At 42.2% G+C, this 22081-nt stretch overlaps 1 long non-coding RNA gene across 1 annotated transcript in view; it reads right to left on the bottom strand.

Annotated features, from left to right (window-relative positions):
• Positions 1-8698: 8698 nt before the first annotated feature.
• Positions 8699-22081, bottom strand: part of LOC138946037 (uncharacterized) — a 38637-nt gene continuing 25254 nt past the window's right edge. The window contains exons 2-3 of the long non-coding RNA XR_011449178.1: positions 12465-12615; positions 8699-8973 (exon numbers count right to left, since the gene is read on the bottom strand). This is a non-coding gene — a long non-coding RNA (uncharacterized lncRNA). The remainder of the gene's footprint in view (positions 8974-12464; positions 12616-22081) is intronic.

A 22081-nucleotide genomic window follows, 5' to 3' on the forward strand; every position in this document is an offset into this window, starting at 1 on the left:
GATTATGAACAAGCAAAACTATTGTGCGGTAATTTCGTTACTGTTATGCAATACTACGGCCCTAATGCTTTGGTCACAAAGCAAGCACGGAGAACAGCGTAAAGTTATACACGAAGCAAAACCACGGCATAGTCAGTCAACGAATACTGGTCACAAAGCCAACAAAGCATGGAAAACAGCGTAAAGTTAAACACGAAGCAAAACCACGGCATAGTCAGTCAACGAATACTGCACCACAATTCTCTGTCATTAGGTGGTGGTTGTTTTCTATCCTGACTGGAGAATAACAATGTGTCAATCATGGGGGGTCGTTTTTATCATTTGTATTATTCCAATAGTCCTTATGCCAAAAATTAAGGGACAAAAAGAATACACAAAAGAACACGAAAACACACATAGGTGCAAAAGAATGCCCAACCCGATAATTAAACCTGTATGAAAAATCCGGGTCACCTGTTTCAGCTACGTATACACACATTCTTTGAGACCAATTGTTTGGCCGCACGACTTCCAGTCTAGGCACTTTGGTTTTTACATATCCTAACACAATTCAATCAAGACCAAGAAAAAGATAAGGTAAAGAACAGAACAAATGCCGAAATGTCAAAGATGTTCCTAGCAGAGTTAAATCTGTTCTCCAGATTCTCCGGAGAAATAAGAATGTGTATTTAACAGCACGTTGATGCAAGAGTGTGTATAATTTTGCGTAGCTATCGCCAAACTGGTGTATCTATGTGTTTTACATCTGTCTGTCAGTCCGTCAGGTTGTATCTGGGTGTTCCCCTCTGCCTGTCTCTGTATCTCGCTCTCCCTCTCTCTCTCTTCTTTCTTTCTCTCTCTCTCTCTCTCTCTCTCTCTCTCTCTCTCTCTCTCTCTCTCTCGCTCTCTGTCTCTCTCTCTGTCTATGTCTCTGTGTCTCTGTCTCTGTGTGTCTCTCTCTCTGTTTCTCTCTCTCTCTCTCTCTCTCTCTCTCTCTCTGACTCTCTCTCTCTGACTCTCTCTCCCTCTCTTTCTCTCTCTCTCTGTCTCTCTCTCTCTCTCTCTGTCTCTCTCTCTCTCTCTCTCTCTCTCTCTCTCTCTCGCTGACTCTCTCGATCTCTCTCTCTGCCTCTGTCTCTGTCTCTCTGTCTGTCTCTCTTTCTCTCTCTCTCTCTCTTTCTCTCTCTCTCTCTCTCAAAGTCATATTTCCCGTATCTGCATCCTTCCTTCATTCCACCTTTCTGGTAACTTTCCCTCCGTCCCTCTCTCCTCCTTCTCCCAAGCCTGACCTCATCCCTCTAGATCCCAACCAATCTCCATCACACACCCCCACTGTTCTGCTCTCTCTTCCTTTTTTTCCCTTTTTTTTTTTTTTTACCCCCTGATCGATTGTACAGAAGGCAAGTGCATCAATGCATTTGGACTCCAGCCCACAGCACTTTGGCACCGCACGAGGGGGGTCCCCTTTGCCCGCTTGTTCAATTTTCATTTCTGACGCTCGGACGTATAACTACATCGTTGAAGAGTAGCTTTTTTGTGCTTTTTTTTATTTTTTACATTTAGTCAAGTTTTGACTAAATGTTGTAACGTAGAGGGGAGAATCGAGACGAGGGTCGTGGTGGTGTATGTGTGTGTGTGTGTGTGTGTGTGTAGAGCGATTCAGAGTAAACTACTGGACCGATCTTTATGAAATTTTACATGAGAGTTCCTGGGTATGATATCCCCAGATCTTTTTTTCATTTTTTTGGTGACGTCATATCCGGCTTTTCGTGAAAGTTGCGGCGGCACTGTCACGCTCCCAAATTGGTTGAAATTTTGGTCAAGTAATCTTCGACGAAGCCCGGACTTTGGCATTGCATTTCAGCTTGGAGGCTTAATATTTAATTAATGAGTTTGCTCATTAAAGTTGTCATTAAAATCGATTTTTCGCAAACAGATTTAAAATTGATTGCATCGTATTCTTCATCACATTCTGAATCTAAAATTATATACATATGTCATGTTTACTCTTAAAATGTGATCACAAATAACGAAAATAGAATAATTAGTCTTACGATTAAAATGTAAGAAATCGATCCAAAAATGATGTCATCTTATTCGTGATCATTTCCTGATTCCAAAAACATATAGATATGATAGGTTGTATTCAAAACAAGCTCAGAAAGTTAACAAGAATACAGAAAAGCGCGCTTTCCTGCTTAGCACAATACGCTACCGCGCTAATCTGGCGTGTCAATATCACTACGTTTTGTACGTGGAAGGTGAGCGATTTCCTTCACGCGGGGATTGACGAAGCTGTACTGTCTTAGTGAATAAATACAGAGCGTTCAGTTTCATCCCGTGAGTTCGACAGCTTGACTAAATGTAGTAATTTCGCCAAACGCGACTTGTTTTTTTTTTTTTTTTTTTTTTTTTTTTTGGGGGGGGGGGGGCGAGGGGAATTGGAGTGGGGGCTTGGTTTAGGTCCCAAGCCAATTGAGGTCAGTTAAGGAGTGACATAACAGGGAAGGGGGGGGGGGCGCTTTGTTGTGATGGGGATGGGGGTAGGTCCAAATCGAATTTGAGGTCCAGTAAAAGGGTCACATATCACGGCAACGGGAACAAATATTTGCATTTTTGAAAACGTTACTTTCCGATAAGATGAGGGAGGATTACCTTTTTCGTCATCATCACCATTGTCTGTATCTTCTCCTCCTGTTTATGACACGGACGTGCCCGCATTTCGTGTGCTTAAATGTGAGTACTTTGGCTTCTGGAAAAAATTCTTATATCGAGGCCACAACATAGAGTGTAACGCTTGAGTTATGTTCCGTCAACACATGCATGGTTGTGTTACACATTAGATTGCTCATCCCCCCCCCCCCCCCCCCCCCGATTGGTTTTCCTTTTAATAGCAGGTCCTTGGTAGGTAGGGGCCTAGTTCCCAAGCGCCCAGTGCATAGTCTGCTGTAAAATGTGAATTTAGCATGGCTTTAAACATGTAGACTTAATACATATATAGATACAAAAAAGAGCGGTTCTTTTAATTGGAAACGGGACGTTGGTGGCCCATGCATCGATGCGCCCTCTCCCATTTCCAAACTCTGTGCCTTTGCTAATTTATAACTTTGGAAGCTTCTTGGACATTTGGTTTTGCAAATGGGACGGGTCGTATCAATGCATGTGCCACCAATCAAGGAAGATTCCAAAGTTTTAAATAAGCAAAAGCGCATGCAGAGTCCGTATCACTGTAATACGCGGAAACAACCATTAATCATGGAACACCCACGCGCGAGTCAGGTCGTGTTGTTTTAATGCCGCTCTGATCAGAGAGCACGCATGCGTGTCCTGTTTTGCAACGTGCCAGCAAAGATTATCGTACGCAACATAAAGCATGGACGCCGACCTGTAAAATTACTGGAGATATATGACCACTGTCCAATCGTATTTTGCACTTAATGTTGGCTTCTAGCACTCCAGATGATTGCATGATCGTTAGGATGAGTCCTCTAGACAGCATATCTAGCTATGGCAATCGGTATGCTGTCCTACTTCTGACGGGCGCGATGGCCTTGTCCATAAGACGCCGGTGTAACACGAAATTTTTACTCCACGAAAAATTTACTCCGGAGTAAATATTTCGTACGAAATTCTTACTCCGAGTACACTTTTCGTACGAGAAAAGAACTCCCCAAGGCACGAAAAAAATTACTCCCTCCAGGAAATTTTTACTCCCCATTTTTTTTTACTTCCAGTAAAAATCTCGTACGCAAAAATGGGATGCGGGCGAAGGGATAATGCCAATAAGTGATCTCGCGTTCACGAATGTCGCGCTACCCTCCTTCCACCCCTTCCACCACCAAGACTAACAAGGGGACAAGGGAGTAAAAATTTCGTACACCTGGCATGGGAAGTTAAATTGCTCGTGTTGGGGTGAAGTAATTTATTCGTTATTTATTCGTCAGGGTAGTAACATTTTTTTACGAAATGTTTACTCGGAACTCACCTGTCTTGGGGAGTAATTTTCTCGTGAAATGGGGGAGTGCTTTTTTCGTAAAGGGAGTAACTTTTTCGTACGAAATGTTTACTCCGGAGTAATATTCTCGTGGGAGTAATTTTCTCGTGTTACACCGGCCTCCCAAGAGGAAGGCCGTAGGTTCGAATCCCTGCCGCGCCTGGTGGGGGTGGAGATTATTCCGATCTCCCAGGTCACCTTTGTGCAGACCTGCTAGTGCCTGCTCCCTCCTTCGTTTGTACACGCAAGCACAAGACCAAGTGCGCACGGAAAAGATCCTGTAATCCATGTCAGAGTTCGATGGGTTATAGAAACACAAAATAACCAAGCATGCATCCACCGAAAGCTGCGTATGGCTGCCTAGATGACGGGGTGAATACGGTCATACACGTAAAAACCGTGAGAGTTTCAGCCCATGAACGAAGACGAACAAGAAGTCCTACTTCTCTTTCTTATAAAATATGTTTTCTGTTTTGCTGTTTGCCTGTGGAAAATGCACGCGTTGGCTAACTCTAAGAAGAAAAATAACGAGACGGAGAAAGAGGAGGAGGCCGAGGTGGAAGAGAAGAAGAACAAGCACTAGAACAAGAGGAGACAAAGAAAGCAGGAGGGAAAAACACACTACAGAAGCGTACTCTTCATTATTCTAAGGAGTCGTTTGTCCGATGAAAATATCCTCTGACGGATAAAATAAAATTAAAATAAATGAAAAACAAGAAAAAAAAGATCAAGGACAACAACAACAGCACAAACAAAAACAATTACAAGAAAAACACGAGCAAGAGGTACAAGCTGAATAATCAATTAGTGCAAGCAGAAGAAAACGGAGAGACAAAGAAACACAAAAGAAAACAAATCGCTTAAGGCGAAAATACAACATTTTAATCAAGCTCAGTCGAACTCACAGAATGAAACTGAACGCAAGACCGTACACTCGAGCTCGTAGCATCGTCTGTCCACCGCTCGTGGCAAAGGCAGTGAAATTAACAATACAGAAAGCGCTGTAGCGGTTGCGCTGAGGAGAATAGCCCGCCTTTCTATATCTCTATTCTTTTTAACTCTATGAACGTGTTTTTAATCCAAACATATCATATCTATATGTTTTTTGAATCAGGAACGGACAAGGAAAAAGATGAAATTGTATTCGTGTACACTACATTGGGTTGTGCACGTTAAAGATCCCACGATTGACAAAAGGGTCTTTCCTGGCAAAATTGTATAGGTATAGATAAAAATGTCCAACAAAATACCCGTGTGACTTGGAATAATAGGCCGTGAAAAGTAGGATATGCGCCGAAATGGCTGCGATCTGCTGGCCGATGTGAATGCGTGATGTATTGTGTAAAAAAAATTCCATCTCACACGGCATAAATAAGTCCCTGCGCCTTGAATATGTGCGCAATATAAATTGTATAAAATAAAAAAAATAAAAATAAAAAAATAAAAATAAATCCCTGCGCTTAGAACTGTACCCACGGAATACGCGCGATATAAGCCTCATATTGATTGATTGATTGATTTAAATCGATTTCGGAAATTTAATTTTAATCCTAATTTTTCTTGTTTTTAATCCGAATATAACATAATTATATGTTTTTGGAATCAGAAAATGATGACGAATACGATAAACGTAATTTTGGATCGTGTTATAAAAAATAATTTTAATTACAATTTTCAGATTTTTAATGACCAAAGTCATTAATTAAATTTTAAGCCTCCAAGCTGAAATGCAATACCAAAGTCCGGCCTTCGTCGAACATTGCTTTGCCAAAATTTCAATCAATTTGATTGAAAAATGAGGGTGTGACAGTGCCGCCTCAACTTTTACAAAATGCCGGATATAACGTCATCAAAGGTATGTATCGAAAAAATGAAAAAAACGTCTAGGGATATCATACCCAGGAACTCTCATGAAAAATTTCATACAGATCGGTCCAGTAGTTTACTCTGAATCGCTCTACACACACACACACACACACACACACATACACCACGACGCTCGTCTCGATTCCCCCCTCTATGTTAAAACATTTAGTCAAAACTTGACTAAATGTAAAAACAACAAAGTACATTCCTTTATCAAGAAGATCGTATTTCTCAGGGGTCGTTCACCCGACAAATACATCACCGGATGGATTACACCTTAGGCTGACAGGTTTGTGTTTACTTGTTCGTCACTGCAATATTCAAATTTTCGAACTGCACTGACGTGTGTTAATGTTTTCTCGAAGGTGTTGCTCCACGGGGCACCAATTGACATGACCTTTAGTCCCAAATAAACAATGCATTTGCGTATACATGCATCTCTCTATCTCTCCCTCTCTCTTTCACCACAAGGAAAACTGACACTGTTATTTATTTATTTTGTTATTCTTTTTTGTGGTCTTTCTAACTTTCTCCGCATTATTAATTCTTATTCTATTTTATCTTCTGGTTGCATTTAGCTTTTTCTTTCTTTCTCCATTTGTATGCTTCTTTATTTAATATATATCTATATACGGCTTGTGTGTGTCTGTCTGTCTGTCTGTGTGTTTACGATTCACGGCCAAAGTGCTCGATGGATCTGCTTCAAATTTGGTGGGCATATTCAGGTAGACCCCGGACACAATCGTGGAACATTTTGAACACGTGCGTGCTCTCAGCGCGCAGCGCTGAACCGATTTTGGTTTTTCTGTACATCCATTCCCAGTAACTCTTCCTTATCTTCTCCAGTGTTTTGCGCGTTTATCTCCCTTCCTTCGTACGGTGCGCCGGCGAAGCCGTCGTACACCCGGCAAAGCCGGGTCTCCGGCGAAGCCGGGTATTCGGCTCTACTTCTTCCCGGCGAAGCCGTACCCGGCGAAGCGCGTTAATCTCCCTTCCTTCGTACGGTGCGCCGGCGAAGCCGTCGTTCACCCGGCAAAGCGAAGCCGGGTATTCGGCTCTACTTCTTCCTGGCGAAGCCGTACCCGGCGAAGCGGGTATTCATCTAGTAATATATATGTTTATAGTATTTGTTTAAGGACAGGTTGTTAGACAAGGCAATGTGCCTTAAACCTTTATTCTTGTCAAATAAAGTTCGTTCGTTCGTTTCGTTCTCTCACACACACACACACATACACACACACACACACACACACACACACACACACACACACACACACACACACACTGCGAAGAAATGCCAGGAAGTAATATTCCTTGCAGGGAACATCCTTTCCTCTCTCTCTGTCTCTCTCTCTCTGTCTCTGTCTCTCTCTCTCTCTCTCTCTCTCTCTCTCTCTCTCTCTCTCTTTCAAACTCTCTGTCTGTCTCAAACTCTCTGTCTCTCTCAAACTCACTCTCTCTCTCTCTACTAGTTCTCCCTCTCTTTCTCATGGACAAATGGACAGAGAAAAGCAAAGGCAGATAAAGACAGACACAGACAGCGGGACATAAACAGAAAGTAGCGGGTTGAGATAGAGACACAGAGAAGAAGAGAAAGACAGTGACGGGAAGGGGGGTAGGGAGACAGACAGCGGGACATGAACAGAAAGTAGCGGGTTGAGATAGAGACACAGAGAAGAAAAGAAAGACAGTGACGGGAAGGGGGTAGGGAGACAGACAGCGGGACATAAACAGAAAGTAGCGGGTTGAGATAGAGACACAGAGAAGAAGAGAAAGACAGTGACGGGAAGGGAGGCAGGGAGACAGACAGCGACACCGGGAGAGAAAAACATAGACAGACGGAGAACAAAACAGACGACAGGTGACTAAGGCGGGGGATAAGGAGGACGCGAGGAGGAGGTAGAAGCACAAAATTAACACCTTTCGTCCATAAACAACGGCAAGGCGAGTCTGTACACGCCCAACGGCAATTTATCTTCAAACGCGGCCTCAGCAACCCCAAACAAAACAAAAGCAACTGTCACATGTTTGACCCTGTAGGGTCACCAGGGATGACTACTGACCCCCACAAGACAAATTACGCTGACGCACAAACTTGATGTCTGAAACTTGACTTTAAGTTTTAACATGCGCGCATGAAATTTGAATGACGTCTGCATTCTTCGAAAATGTAAATCCAGCACAAAGGATATTGTTTATAAATTATAAATGAATAACTTATTTTCAACAACACGACCAGCTATAGATGACACGTGTGTAGCCTAGCTGCTATTGAACGCATGAAAAATAACTAACGCACTGAACTTGACCCCAGAGGTGTAAAATGAGTGATAAATGTACCCAGACAAACTGACGCCTTTTCAGTTATGTTTGTTTGGTTTCAATCTGGTGACGTCTGATGTAAACAAAAACTGTATGAAAAAGAACAACAAAGGTATGTGCACATGCTTGCTTAGAACCACATCTGTCAACACGTACACACACAACAACTCAGACAGACAAACAAGCAGAGACTCATACAGGCAGACAAACAGACAGACAGTCAGCCAGACAGACAGACAGACAGACAGACAGACACACACACACACACACACACACACACACACATACACACACACACACACACACACACACACACACACACACACTGCGAATAAATGCCAGGAAGTAATATTCCTTGCAGGGAACATCCTTTCCCTCACGCTGCCAATAATTAGGTACAAATTGTATATAGTGTCATATGCCAATTTTAGTTTTGAAATTGAAAGTGAAAGTGACACCAGCCGAGAAGATTTTAATTTTTTCTCTTCACCAATATTTGGCAATCAAAGTAATTAATATTCAAGTGACTTACCGTCACGGATGAACTGGAAATTGACAACGTCGCTGACTCCGTCCTTGACACGAACAGCGTCACAATCACGTGACTCAGAAACAGGAAGTGGAAAGCCGCGCATGCGCAGTCCCAAAGAACACTGAGTTTTCTGTTGAACATCATTTTGAAAAGTTCTATTGTTTTTGCACTGGTCGGAAGTCCAAGAATTGCAGATGCAATGTATCACAGGTCGGCCGATACGATTGTAAGGTCAGTTCACGATTTGCCCGGATGGACAATTCGTTACAGTGATGTATCTCTGAAACAGAAAAAAGGAATACCAAATGTTTATTTTCTCATTTTTTAAAATTAATCAATACATGACGCTATTACTTGATCCTGACCTTCCAGCGGCACTATGAATGTCTTTTTTTTTATTTTATTGAAAACACCAACACAGAAACAAACAAGTCACAAATTAGTTAGGGAACAACAGATTTCAGAAATCAGCCATACTACCATGGAAGTACTTCTGAATGGCAGACCAGTTGATAGGCAACGACCCTAAAAATGTTGACAGAAACCACAACGACTGGTGATTAACTACGGAGACTGACAAGATCTTTTTGCTGTGGCCATGAAGCAGACAACACACTGACACCGAGATTGCAAGCAAAACCTTCGCAGTGTAATAATTTACCATTTCCACCGGGCAACCTACAGACAGAAAACCCTGGTAGTGCACGAGAGCTGAGACATTATTGCCAAGCTCTGAAGCGCTATATAAGTGTCCTGGGAATGTCCGATAGTGTGCCCAACTTGTCAACATAATTCTCTTGTAAAGTACAATGTATGTTTCTAATCAGACAAAACGGGAATTCGTGTATTGGACAAAACGGTCGCGTGTAAGGTTATTGAATGTCAGGACTTCTACAAAGTTCTGCGATTGTACGAATACGCTTTTGATGCGAAGATCGTCTGTGAGCTAAATTGATATGCTTCATTTGTTAGTGTGTGCTCTAGATGATGATGATGATGATGATGATGATGATGATGATGATGATGATGATGATGATGATGATGTATTCTACTTTTCCCAGGTTTTCGGTACGAAAGGGTTGTTAAAGGAATGTTTTAGATTTCATCTCCCTGATCAATGTCACATACATAAAGCTGACAACACATGAACGGTTTATGTAGTTTTAGGCATCTATGTATTGTTTCGTCAAAGCCGAATCACGAATTGGACAATCTAAAACGCCTTTCAAAGATGGACCATGTCCCAGGCTGTAAAGATCTATCTTTGTGTCTGCCTGCCTGTGTGTGTGTGTGTGTGTGGGTGTGTGTGTATGTGTGTGTGTGTGTCTCTCTCTCTCTCTCTCTCTCTCTCTCTCTCACTCTCTCTCTCTCTCTCTCTCTCTCTCTCTCTCTCTCTCTCTCTCTCTCTCTCTCTCTCTCTCTCTGACACTTCTGGAACCAACGCTTCCAACTTCAGGGTAAAATCCAACTGGAAATTTACTCAGACATTTTGGTTGGTTGAATGGGATATGCAGAACACTTTCGCGATCATCTCAGATCTTCTAGGCAAAAAGTGAATGCAGAGAAGAGTCCCAGGCTTAATTCCGTAGAACATAGTTCAGGCTTCTGGAGATATACTCAAGGCAAAAATAAAACAAGTTCGGAATTCTATGTTGAACGGTATTTTCAGACAGCTATCACAGTCATCAAAGCTGAAAGTTTCCATTAACAAAAAAAATAACAAACACAAAATCCAAAACAACCAAAAAACAGAAACTCTCAGTTGGTAGAGAGCCAGTCCATCACTACTGAAAATGTCTTTGGACACAAAAATGAAAGAACTTGGCAATGAGCCCTGCAGCAAATGAAAAAGCGAAACATTAGACCAAAAAAAGTCATTTTTCTAGGCTAATCTTCCGAAGAGCTTTTGATAACCACCTCTTCTTTGCCACCACCTTCTGTCGAAAACTGTTGTCTAAATTGGCAAGTATAGCAGGATTGGAAAGAAAGGCAATTTCTCCAGGGAGCTACCCCAGGGAGTTTCTTTGGCTGCTGATAACCCTAACTCTTCGGAGGCTCAGCGGTATCTCTGCAGTTTCTATTACTGTTTGTGATAAGGGATCTCAACCTATTGGCCCGGTGCTGTGCTCTATAAATTGCCCTGCTGTTTCAGATAGCTGGTGTGTGTGTGTGTGTGTGTGTGTGTGTGTGTGTGTGTGTTTGTTTGTGTGTGTGTGAATGTGTTTGTGTGAGTGTGTGAGTGTGTGCGTGTCTGTGGGGGGGGGGGGGGGGGGGCGTTAGTGTGTGAGTGTGTGTGTGGGGAGTCTGATTTCTTGTAGATTACAAACACACCTTCTTCTTAGCAGTAGATGTTTGGCTTTAGAAGAGATCGAGGTTCCAAAACAAGCGTCTTTAAGTTAGCTGCCTCGACTGCAGGACATTTTCAGTAAAATACACGTAAGTACAGTATGTAGGATATACAGAATACTACATGGCTTGCTGTGTCGTACCAGATTTACACTCGTTGCTTTTTCAAATAGTGAACAGCTCGCTTTCGCTCGCAGTTCAATATTTAAAAAAAAAACTCGTGTAAATCGGGTACGACACAGCAAGCCATGTAGTATTCTCTATATCAACACGCTGGAATGCAGGCGTTAGATGGACGTTACAACAAGCGACTGAAGCTGACAGTCTGAGCGGATATATCCGTACCCGGTCAGATAGAGCCATATGAGTGGGTGCGGATATATCCGTACCTGGGAGACAATGAGTTAATAACCGTGCTGTGCCGCAGACGGTTGATTTTGTTGTTGTTGTTGTTGTTGTTGTTGTTGTTGTTGTTGTTGTTGTTGTTGTTGTTGTTGTTGTGAACAGTGAATGTCATTTCCTCCTAGCGTGGTTTTTGTTGGTGAATAACGAGTCAATCGAAATTCCTTCTAGCGGCAGACAAGTCTGTAAAAAGATCTGTTTTTCTTTCATTGTATTGGGGAATGTGTTTCAAAGTTTAAGCAATTAAAGGTGGCGCGAGCTGACTAAGCAGACACAGCTCGCTGGAAGCGTTCCTTCTCATCAAAACAACACCTTAAAGGCACTGCGAATTAGGGTTGAGACGTTTGAGTATTTTATAAATGAAAATGTTTAACATAGTATATGTGCATATGCATATGTATGTGGGTGTGTGTGGATTCATGATTATGTGGATGTCGCAAATGTTGACACCGCAGACACAACAGCATTGATTAATACATTCTTGTCCATTTATGTATTGTAAGAATTCGCGCCAAAAGTAAATGTTAAATGTGCTGTGCCACAGATTAATGTACAGTTAAACATACAGATACCAAGTGTGTTATATAATGTTGTTGCTTATCGATTAAAAGGGCACGCTTAAGCGTCTTCCCAAAAGTTAAAAAACAAAAAACAAAAAAAAACTTAAAGGCACAACGCACCATCTCAGGCCAGGCTTTTACATGGAATAAGACCACCCCTCCACCCCTCCACTCCGACACAGACCAACAATCTATACCCTGATTGCTTGCTATGGCGAGTTAGAGCTTCGTACGAATACATTTTACTTAAAACGCCACTACGAAAGCTTTTATGAAACTATTTCTTCCCACAAAATGCCCATCTTAGTCCAACAATTACGTTTACGAGTGGAGGCGGGGGCGGGGGCGGGGGCGGGGGCGGAGGCGGAGGCTGAGGGGTTGACACGTATTCCACTGGGCTCAGAAGCTTCGACTAATGTGTCAATTTAATTCGACACTCTCCGGGAAACAAACGGATACTCACTTTTCTTTACGGTAGAATGTATCGCAACTTGGTAATGTTCTATTAGTTGTCCGGCCGATGTCTATTGTGAAACGCTCTCTGCTGTTCACAGTCACGCGGGCTGCTCACCATGGATGTTCACGGATACACAGGTACCTATGTCCATCATTACCTGAAACACAAAAATCAAATCGGTTTTGAATTTGAATTTCACAAAGATGAAACTCTAATTTAATCATCAAAATTCGCGGTACTTATGTAAAGACTTTTTAAAACTGTTATAGTGACTTGAAACGCTTGAAAAATGATGGCGACGGAGAAGGAGATGGGGGAGAGAGGAAGAAAAAGATGAAGCGTATTTATAAGCATGTACGTGTAGAAGGACGGGGGTGGGGGGGGGGGGGAGTGTGGAGAGAAAACGGTGAGTGGGGGGAGGGGGGGGTGAAGTAGGGCAAGCCACAATTTCAAGAAAATGGCCCTCCGTTATTGTTCTCATTTGAACATAGCAAGAATGCATTATTAATGCTCTACAACGTAAGATGTGCTAATTGCCCTGTCGTAACACCGTCCAAAGATGGTAGGGTTGCGGCTGTCTTGAAGTGAATGCAACGTTCAACAACATCCTATAACTTCTTTTCCAATAACACAGTGGCTTGAATATGACCTACATAATTATGCGCTCAAGCTCAGTAATTCAAGCATGAAACAGCACAGACGGGAGACCAGATACGCGCACAATAAAAGACGGAGTCAAAGAGTAAAGAAAAAGAGGCAGAGCTAGAGAGAATTAGACACACCTAGCCAGAAAGAGAAGCGCGCGCGCGCGCACACACACACACACACACACATACTCACATACACGCACGCACGCACGCGCACACACACACACACACACACACAAACACACACTTTCATGCGCAATCTTTAACAACTTATATTGCATAGTTCACAAGGACTAAAACAAACAAAACAACTTGTTTTCTAATACGCCAACAATCTACTCCCGATGAAGAAATACCTCCATAACATGTACGTCATAGGCTACTTTCCAAATCTACTACCTCCTACATCTTGCTCTTTGATTAAACGATGACGCTGTTTCTGCATTACCCCCTTGCCTTCTACAAAAATGCGAGCACATAATCGAGTTTATTACATGGCGAAATGTCATCATCGCATTGTGGGACAAATATGACGACATTGACGTGGTTACTGGCCCCCCTTTCTCAATAAAAATGTTCACATCGCAATTTCAAAAATAATCACAAATTCCAGACCCCCACGCCTTTTCTATTGACGAGGAAGAGATTAATTAAAGCATCCCAAACAACAACAAATGGCGGTTGTTTGCAATAAACGATGAAAGGTCTACCCATTGCGTTCGCTCCCTGACATTTATAGACATCTAAAGACATTAAAGACAACAGGAAAAACAACGTCGACAAACAAACCCAAACAATCTGCATGTTTATTCAAACAACGACTTAATGTTTTGACTCTATTTAAACTCCGAAAGTGTCTGCTAATGGATAAGCGCGATACCCGGGATATTCAGACTACAAACGCGCTGAGGATAAATAAACAGTCCAATCCTCATCGAAGCAAGACTACGAAAAATGTGTCTACACAGCAGGGTAAAGTACTTTGTCAGTGAATTTCAATCAATCAATCAATATGAGGCTTATATCGCGCGTATTCCGTGAATACAGTTCTTAGCGCAGGGATTTATTTATTTTTTATTTTATTTTTTATTTTATGCAATTTATATTGCGCACATATTTAAGGAGCAGGGATTTATTTATGCCGTGTGAGATGGATTTGTTTTACACAATATTCCAAGTCACACGGGTATTTTGGTGGACATTTTGTATGCCTATACAATTTTGCCAGGAAAGACCCTTTTGTCAATCGTGGGATCTTTAACGTGCACACCCCAATGTAGTGTACACGAAGTGACCTCGGTTTTTCGTCTCATCCGAAAGACGTGCACTTCAACCCACCACCAAGGTTAGGAAAGGGGGGAGAAAATTGCTAACGCCCTGACCCAGGGTCGAACTCGTCCACTCAGAGGCCAGCATCTCAGAGGCCGTAAATAATTAAGCGTGCGGTGGTATAGTGCTGATTAGTGCTAACTATATACGAGCGCGTACCCTATGAATGCCAACGGCAATTGGTCGTGCTGTAGTTAAAACACGGAAAATTAACTCCAATTGAGGGCATGCATTGCGCTTTTTTGCTCGTCCGGCGAATATTGCCTTCGTTACCACTGAATGTGCTCGTTAGACAATTCATAAGAAGATGACCACACGAGTGCTAAGTATACCTTCTCAGAGGGCAACAAATGTTATTCTCTTCTTCTGCTTCCCATTTGTGACCCTCCACCACGAAATGAGTCGCATGTCACCTCGCGCGGTTCTGCGCTAGGCTTAATATAAGTCCGGGGAGTGTCTGGTAACAGTGTGAGGGTCACCTTAGTCACAGGCTTATAGCTTTTCTAAAACGGTTTTCACCACTGGATAGAGCATAACAAACTCTTTAGAAAAATGTAAAAATATGAAAACCATGCAAGGTGACATGCGACTCATTCTGTGGTGGAGGGTCACATTTGGGAAACACGTTGGACGAGTGAAATGGTTAAGTTCTCTACAGACCAATGACACGTTGGGACGCCATTTGCATTTTGTCCAATGGAGCTAAAAAGTTAATAACACTGAAAAATGTACTCCCGCAGGATGTTTACACAAATACAAAACAACAACAAAACAACAACTGATTTAACGGCTAAATATGAGATTATCTTGTTTGTTTGAGGCCACGTTGTGGTTGGGTACAATGTAACTGTCCTTTCCCGATGAAAAAAGAAGTTGTATGACTGAGAAGGACAGCAAGAACGAAAGACAAAAGGAAACAGAAGAGACGAATAGAGGATGAGCAAACAAATAATGCAAACACCCAAAGAATGCCAGTGCCCTGAAAGCCTGGCTTTGTTCTATCTCTAGTCACACACACACGCCGAACCCACTTACCTCATGCTATACAACGCGATGACAAAAGCTGTGAAATGGCTCATTAGTGAGTGCGATGAACTCGGTTAGACAGAATGCTAGCATGCACTCTACGACCGCTGCCAGTTGTAGATCGTTACAAGTCTAACAGAACCACTGTCACGATTACATATACACACCTTTTGTTTTTTACAGACCGGACTAGGAAGCGCGGTACCCGTCGCCCTCGCAGAACTGACGTCATAGTTTTACGAGAGACGTTTTTGGTTTCTGTTACGTCACCCTATTATACTGATGTAAGTTTGGGTGGGCGGTGTGAAAGCAATAAACCGCGCGCTGTATATGAAAAAAAAAGAAGATAAACTGTATTGACAAGCGATTTCCTTTGTGTGTGTTTTAGCCTACTTTGCGTGACTTGCTGATTTTATGAAATGATAAATGTTAAGATCGATGAAACATGCACGCTCGATCGCCCAGAAAAAGACGGAGGAGAAACAGTGAAGGAAAGAATTGGGTGGGGCGTAGTGGGAGAAAGAAAGGGGAGGGGGGTGCGGGGGGTCAGGGAGACTGGGAGAGAAACAGACAGACAGAGATCGAGACTGAGAGAGAGAGCGACAGATAGGCAGATCGATGTCATGCATCTCTTCTGTTTTAAATACAGCTTTCAATTGAGAGTAGGCGCTAGGTTATAATGGACGCAATCACATAAGTTCTGCAACAGACACACGCAAGCGTGTCAGACAATGAATGGAAATAGTTCCAGTTAAAAAAAAAAATATATAAAAAAAGGGGAGGGGCGATGTTTTGGTTGGAGCTATAGTTACAGAACAATTACCATGCAGACAAGTCACAATCCAACACACACAGACACGCCAACACAAAGACAAGCACACAGACACACACACACACACCGCCGCCTGCCCACATCCCAGCTAACCCACTCCCACCCCAACCCATTCTCAACAACAAATAAAAAGTACAGTCAAAATTACTGTCGACAAAAGTCAACTTTGCAACCTTCTGCTCGGGACATACATGGCTTTTTCCACTGACAATTCCTATGTTTATGGAATCAATAATGTATGGATACAGGGAATCCACCGGACACACCGGTACATTAAACAGGACTCGGGAAAGGCAGAGAGGTCTGGTAGAAGTGTCGAGCAAGCAAAACACTCTGCGGCTTAGCGTAGCATTCGTTATCGACCCTGGATGAATCGCCCCTTCTTATTCTCTCCCCTTGCTATCTTACTCTTTTTCGGTTGGAGGTTGACAAAATAATGTCTGTGGAATGATCGAGGCTGGTTTTGATACAGAGAGAACGAGAGAGAGAGAGAGAGAGAGAGAGAGAGAGAGAGAGAGAGAGAGAGTCAGTGTTTGTGTGTGTGTGTGTGTGGACGTGTGTGTGGACGTGTGTGTGGACGTGTGTGTGTGTGTTTCCTTGTTTGTTCGTTTCCTTGTTTATGTGTTGATTGTTTGTTTCTTTCTATGTGTTGCCTTGTGGAAACCCGGGGTTGGGGTACGATCCAGCGTCATTTAAATGCCATCGTTCATTTTCATCAGTGATATTTTGAACCGATGTTTTGCGCGTAAATCTCCGTTCTTCGTGACGATGGTGTTATAGTACCCAATATTGACGGACTGTGTGATGATATCTTCTGCTATGGTCTGTTGAGACAGTGATATCAAAATCGAGACCGGAGGTCGAGATTTTGATATCACTGACTGTCGAAACAGACCGATAGCAGAAGATATCATCACACAGTCAGTCAATGTTAGATATATTGCTAATTCTCTGGACATGTTGTATTTACTGTAAAGCAATTACAAAAGTATTTGTCTCAGTTTTGGCTGTTCCATATATCCGTCCCTCTGATTATTATTTCTTTTTGTTCACTCTTTTCTTGTACTTTTCAGTATTTCAAAATGTCTTTTCTTTCAAAAAATCTTTAGTCACTTGCTCAACTAAATTCTGGGATCATTACATTTTCATATATATTTGTTTGTTTTTAAATTTAGGTGTTTTTGTTTTTGAAGTGGGGAAGTAATAAAGAGGTCGTCGATATCAAAACTGATATCGACGGAAATGTCGTCGATATCACTTTTGCACTGAGCTCAGTTTTGCCCAATTGACCAATGGAAATCCACGTAACATATGAAATAGCAATATCCGATGTTATGAAGACGAACACAAAGAAAACACAGAGAAAGACTTTGAGGAAAGCGATACGGTCCGAGTCGTGTTAAAGGTATCAAGAAAGGCCGCTTTAATTAAGCTTTGAAATCAGCACAGGTAGGCTAGTTTCCATAACTGTGACCACCATGACTTTTGAGAAACGTTTTCAAACTAGAGGCCTAGGAAAGAACGTTTGAAAACAGTCGTTTCTTCCCTTTAAACCACTCTAACAGCAGTTCCCTAGTTCCTCATTTACAAAATAAAAAAAACTGTAGTTTTCTAACGCCCTAAAACTGATATGTATATGGCTCAACAACGTACAGTATGATCATTTAAATTAGTCCTATACAATCGAAACACTGAGTGCTTTGGTCGCACGACGAAACTCTAGGGGTGGCCAATTTCGAAAATTGAAATGTAAAAATAATTGTGCATTGATTGAAAAGATTGGAGAAGAACGAGCCAGAAACGTTAGTGTTCCCTGCCATAATATATATGCATGCAAACAAGTAGTTGTCAGGAGATAAAGGAAATGCTATGTAATCAAACATGATTTGCCCGTGCTGTTTAATTAGACTTTAAATCACACAAAAACTGAAAGAAAAACTGGTGTTTAACGAAGAACCGTTACGATAACAAAACCATAATGCAATCGCATAAAAACAAATCCAGTAAGAAAGAATAGCGTATTCCAGCTTGCAATTACAGAAATTCAGTAATTAACAAATTATGAATAACTCATACCTGTGAAATAGAAGCGCAACTGTATTCCAGAAGCTTCAAAACATGGTAACATATTGCGGTCCAAGATGTGATGTTCCGTCAAAAACATGATTCATTGTTAGATAGCACGATCATCACTCACTCCCTTCTTCGCATCCAATATAAAGGGTTGAATACAGCACAGATATTTTACTTCTTGTCGCAGTATGTTCAGTTCAAGTCAGAATCGTCACCTCGGAAAAACATTCACCACAAAACCAGTCCCTTAAAACCAGAACCACACATAAAAATCATAGCGTCAATGTAATCAAGGCCTTCATTTTTCATGACAAAAAATGTCAAAACAATCAAAGTTGATTTAATTATGCTAATTACTCAACGATGATGGTCCCCTATCGTGAAGAACAAAGAGAAGAAGGAAAGCATTAAGGAGGATTACTCTCAACTTCTGTGGCGATGCGGTCGCCTCCCCTTAAACTTAATCCTCAATGGCGTGCTGAGTCGGTTACGTTTTAGGGGCCGTTGTTTTTTTTGCTGTTTTTGCCTCGCCCCAGTGTTTTACAGTGTTCGACTGGAGTTAAGTAACAAAATAAAAAAACAAAAAAACAGGCTTGTCTTCAAGCTTGAATCGAACGTCGTTAATTATCTATAGGCATTGTTAAACTGGTTCTTGGAGTAAAGCTGGGAGTGCTGACGTTTATCTGCCAGACTTTTCAACGAACACAAAACAGTAAAGAGACAAATATATGCGGTTTGGAAGGTGGCTTCGGTGACTTTTTTTTTCAGAAGACTGACAGACATCCTACCTTCTCTCTTCCTCTCTTCCTCTCTCTCTCTCTCTCTCTCTCTCTCTCTCTCTCTCTCTCTCTCTCTCTCTCTCCCTCCTTCCCTCCGTCCCTCCCTCCCTCTCTTTTTCTCTCTCCCTCTCTCAGTCTCTCTCCCTCCCTACCTCCTCCCTCTCTCTCTCTCTCTCTCTCTCTCTCACTCTCTAGCTCTCTCTCCCTCTCCCTCCCTCCCTCCTCCTCTCTCTCTCTCTCTCTCTCTCTCTCTCTCTCTCTCTCTCTCTCTCTCTCTCTCTCTCTCTCTCTCTCTCTCTCTCCCGGCCCCGTTCTCTCAACAGCCGGGCACCACGTATGTGTGTGTCACTAAATTAAGCACACGTAATAAATGGACGCAGCCCGAGTGATGAGACGACAAGACCTAGTATAACTGTCAACTTGTTTTGTCCAAAAAGCGAAGTATGAGATCTCTGTATTCAACAGGCGCCTTGTATGTTATGCAGGGTGGAGCGTAGTTGGGAGAGAGACAGAGAGAACGAGAAACAAGTCGCGTAAGGCGAAATTACTACATTTAGTCAAGCTGTGGAACTCACAGAATGAAACTGAACGTAGTCCGCCGCTAGTGCAAAAGGCAGTGAAAGTGACGAGCCTGTTTGGCGCGGTAGCGATTGCGCTGTGCTTCATAGCACGCTTTACTGTACCTCTCTTCGTTTTAACTTTCTGAGCGTGTTTTTAATCCAAACATATCATATCTATATGTTTTTGGAATCAGGAACCGACAAGGAATAAGATGAAATAGTTTTTAAAACGATTTCGGAAATTTAATTTTGATAATAATTTTTATATTTTTAATTTTCAGAGCTTGTTTTTAATCCAAATATAACATATGTATATGTTTTTGGAATCAGAAAATGACGAAGAATAAGATGAAATTGTTTTTAGATCGTTTAAAAAAAAAAAATTTTAATTACAAGTTTCCGATTTTTAATGACCAAACTCACTCATTAGTTTTTAAGCCACCAAGCTGAAATGCAATACCAAACCCCGGGCTTCGTCGAAGATTGCTTTGCCAAAATTTCAATCAATTTGATTGAAAAATGAGGGTGTGACAGTGCCGCCTCAACTTTTACAAAAAGCCGGATATGACGTCATCAAAGGTATTTATCGAAAAAATGAAAAGAACATCCGGGGATATCATACCCAGGAACTCTCATGTAAAATTTCATAAAGATCGGCCCAGTAGTTTAGTCTGAATCGCTCTACACACACACACAGACAGACACACTCACATACACCACGACCCTCGTTTCGATTCCCCCTCGATGTTAAAATATTTAGTCAAAACTTGACTAAATATAAAAAGAGAAAGATGGAAAATGAATTAGAGAGAGAAGAGAGAGACAGGGAGAAACAGAAAGAGAGAGGGAAAGAGAGAGAGAAGAGAGAGAAAGAGAGAGAAAGAAAAAGAGAGACATAGAGATAGAGAGTCGGTCCCTCTCTCTTTCTGTCTCTCTCTCCCTGTCTGTCTGTCCCCCTCTGTATCTCTTTCTCTTCTCTCTGTATCTCTGTCTCTGTCTCTGTCTCTCTCTCTCTGTCTCTCTCTGTCTCTCTCTCTCTCTCCTTTGTCTTCACCTTTCAATATCTATCCCTATTTATGCATGCACGCATGTCTAGACCTTCGTCCTTCGCCCACCTTTTTAACAGGCTTGGCGGGATTTCTCAGTCTGCTTCGTGTCAGAATCATTAGTACTACCCTTTTCAGATGGCAGAACTGCTACTATGGTGCACTGGTTGGAACTACCGGGCCGATCCTGCACACTCGGGGCAAACGTCAAAGCACATGTTCCGGTAGGCTTGAAATAGAAGAAACTTTCAACTTTGATCCTGCCTTCATCACCTTTCTCTCTGTTTCTGTGTGTCTGTCTGTGTGTCTGTCTGTCTCTGTCTGTCTGTCTCTGTCTCTCTCTTTCTCTCTCTGTGTCCTGTCCTCCCTCTCTCTCTTCTATGTATATATCTCCGTCTTCTGACCCATATGTCTGTCTGTCTGTCTGTCTGTCTGTCTCTCTCTCTCTCTCTCTCTCTCTCTCTCTCTCTCTCTCTCTCTCCCTCTCTCTTTTCTCTCTTTTTATCTCCCTCTCTCTTTTCTCTCTTTTTATCTCTCTCTCTCTCTCTCTCCTCTCTCTGTATCTTTCTCTCTGTCCTCTCTCTCTCTCTCTCTCTCTCTCTCTCTCTCTCTCTCTCTCTCTCTCTCTCTCTCTCTCTCTCTCTCTCTCCCCCTCTCTCTCTCTCTCTCTCTCTCTCTCTCTACCCTTAGTCCCCTCTCTGGGCGAGGGCTGGTTGAAAAAAAGCTCGTTGTATTGCTTACGCCACAACCCTCGAAAAATAAAATTTGATTTGATTTGATTTGATTTGATTTGATCTCTCTTTCCCTCCCTCCCTCGAGTCCTTCCCCTCAAAGGACATGTTCCGGTCGGCTTGCCTGATAGACTCTTTGAACTTTGAGGAAGTCACTGCACCAATGCTTTCACAAGAGTGCGGTCTACTTGTCGCGGTGTCGGTCACACGACCGTCTGGGTTCATCCAGTCCACTTTTCTATTGAGAACAAGAGTGACAGATACTGGACACGGGATATAATGTTAATGACAAAAGTCAAAACCCTCTCTCTCCATCGTGACAAAACATAAGTAAACATGGATGAAACAAACAGATGACCCTACATCAACACACAATTGTTTGCAAAATATTGACTACCAGAAACGAATATTTCACAAGAAAAAGGCTTTTAATATTTATAACACATTTGCAGAAATGTCCAATGGGATTGACCGAGACTGAAGGGCGGAGGAAGGAAGTAAGAGAGACACAGACAAAAGATCGGGGCAAAAGTCAAAAATAAACACAAAGAAGGTATCTGGTTTTTATTAAAAAAAAAAATCAGCCCCATAGTTTTTGCC

This window comes from Littorina saxatilis, linkage group LG13, assembly GCF_037325665.1.
Source record: "Littorina saxatilis isolate snail1 linkage group LG13, US_GU_Lsax_2.0, whole genome shotgun sequence".
Lineage (NCBI taxonomy): Eukaryota > Metazoa > Mollusca > Gastropoda > Littorinimorpha > Littorinidae > Littorina > Littorina saxatilis.